The 2,250-nt window shown below is 46.3% G+C and overlaps 1 long non-coding RNA gene across 1 annotated transcript; it reads left to right on the top strand.

Annotated features, from left to right (window-relative positions):
- Positions 1-936: 936 nt before the first annotated feature.
- Positions 937-1,627, top strand: LOC120060337. The gene is made up of 3 exons (XR_005478218.1): positions 937-1,114; positions 1,251-1,392; positions 1,553-1,627. It is a non-coding gene; the product is annotated as an uncharacterized LOC120060337 (long non-coding RNA).
- The last annotated feature ends 623 nt before the right edge of the window (positions 1,628-2,250 follow it).

The following is a 2,250-nucleotide window of genomic DNA, read 5'->3' as shown; positions in this document are numbered from 1 at the left end:
CAAAGTCAGAATGTTATTGACACAATATCATAATAGATAGGCTATTCTATTTGTATAACCTTATAACCTTGTATAAACCTTATAACCTTATTTAGTCCTGGGTACCAACTAGCACCTACATACCTCCAAAAGAAAAGCAGGTCTTAGAGGAGGACAAACAGAGGAATCGTCAGAAGGCAGAGGTATATTGTGTCTGGTATCTCATTTTGACACATGCCGTTTTTCTCCTGCACTCATACATGCAACAAACCCCTATTTCCTTTTCCACTTACAGCAAGTCATGTATGAGGCAAACACTCAAAAGTTTAAGTGTGCAAACCCACAAAAGTCTGAGCACACCAAGTTAGTTACATTTTCCCAGCAAGAGATTTTCAAATAGTTTTTCTTGCTTTAAGGTCATTTTTTGTATATCAGCATCCTGTCTCCATCCATGCTGAATCATACTGTACTGTCTGATTTCCAGTGTCATATCCCAGATTGTGCGAAGCCATGACGCCCTGCTCAAGTTTGATTCACTCCACACCTCTGGAACTCCAGCCACCCATAAGGTAGTGCTCTCACATTATACAGAAATAATATACAGTAACTGACAGACACATTTGACTATGAACTTCTTTGTGTATTTGTGTATGTCCACCAGACTAACAACCTGCCCATCAGGCTAAACACCACAGCCATCCTGAGAGAGGGGGCTCTGTATAACCGTCAGGTGGAGGATGGAGCTACACTGGTACAATATGATGCATGCACCGGTGCCTCATATATCAGGTGTGCCACTATACTCCAGGAATGAATCACTATGCCAACTGTCAGTCACTTTTTTGATATAAAAAACTAGCTAGGCCAGTGGGGCACTTATGAAGGCAGCTAGAGTGGAGAGGTATTATAATGTGTGTTACGGTAACACAGGATGGAGCAGCTGGTGGAGGGGGTGGACGGGCCCGCCTCATTCCTGCAGTGACAAAAGGAGATGCGGGAGCTGGACCTCCAGGAGGAGCTTGCCCAGGTGGAGCGCCGGCGTCTGGAGGGACCCATCAGTTATGAAAAGGCCGCTCTCGCCCGCACCGGCATCATGTAGAGCAACCAGAAGACTACACTGCTAAAGAAGGAAGAGGTGTGTGTTATTATAGTTAGTGTTATACAGTTTTGGAATCATTGAGAAAAGGTAAGTGTTCCTGTCTTTGTGAGTGTGTTTTATTGAGCCTATCTGTGTGTTTTATTGAGCCTATCTTGTTTGTGATTGTTTGCAGACTGCCAAGCTGATGCAGAGATACATAAACAAGCAGTTGCAGGAGGAGAAAGAGATGAGAGACCTGGAGCAAGAGATGGTAGATGGACACAAAAACTCAAAAGCAGCTAAAGTGAAGCTGCAGGAGTTCACACAGTGTATAGGTGACTAAACTATAGCATTACATCACCCCCTGTCCCCACATAATGTACACTTTCTCATCATCAGTTGTATCACACCTGCTTTGGTGTTATGTTGCAACAGATAGTGTTTGGCGAATTGGGATCTCATGTCTGTGTGCTTTTTTGTATATTTGTGTTCCAGTAAAGGAAGTGTCAGAGCAGTGACTCCTCAGGAACCTCCCCATCTCCTGGTTCAGGAGCTGGTTCATGACGTGAATTGGTGGCCACTGTCGGAGACAATGTCCTCCGGAAGGCCATAGTGCCGGAAGACCTCTAATGGTTTCACCACCATTCTGGTGGTTGTGGGCAAATTCTCAAAATCATGCCGGTTTATTCCTCTCTCTGGTCTCCCTATCAATCAAATGTATTTATGAAGCCCTTTTTACATCAGCCGCTGTCACAAAGTGCTATACAGAAACCCAGCCTAAAACCCCAAACAGTAAGCAATGCAGATGTAGAAGCACGCTCTCCAGGTCACTGAGGCACTGTTCCAGCAGGTCTTCCGGCATTACGGCCTTCCGGAGGACATCGTCTCCAACAGTGAGGCGACCGTGTTCCATCCTGGTGATCGGTGACAAAATCAATGGACAGAGTCTCCCTGCTGGAGCGTGCTCGGGCGATTTAGTTTGGGCACATACTGAACACAAATTGACATAGTGAGCCACATCCTGTGCCAAGGTGAACCACCAGTATTTATTGGAGATGGAGTGAGTGGTGCGGGTAATACCTGGGTGTCCAGTGGTGAGAGATGTGTGCGCCCAAGTCAACAGCCTATCCCTTACCTCTGTGGGGACGTAGATGCGCTCAGGAGGGCATGTAGCGGGTGCGGGTTCCCTCTCC

Source organism: Salvelinus namaycush, chromosome 15 (assembly GCF_016432855.1).
Source record: "Salvelinus namaycush isolate Seneca chromosome 15, SaNama_1.0, whole genome shotgun sequence".
Lineage (NCBI taxonomy): Eukaryota > Metazoa > Chordata > Actinopteri > Salmoniformes > Salmonidae > Salvelinus > Salvelinus namaycush.
The sequence above is the reverse complement of the archived record's forward strand: the minus strand, read 5'-3'. Positions and strand labels throughout refer to the sequence as shown.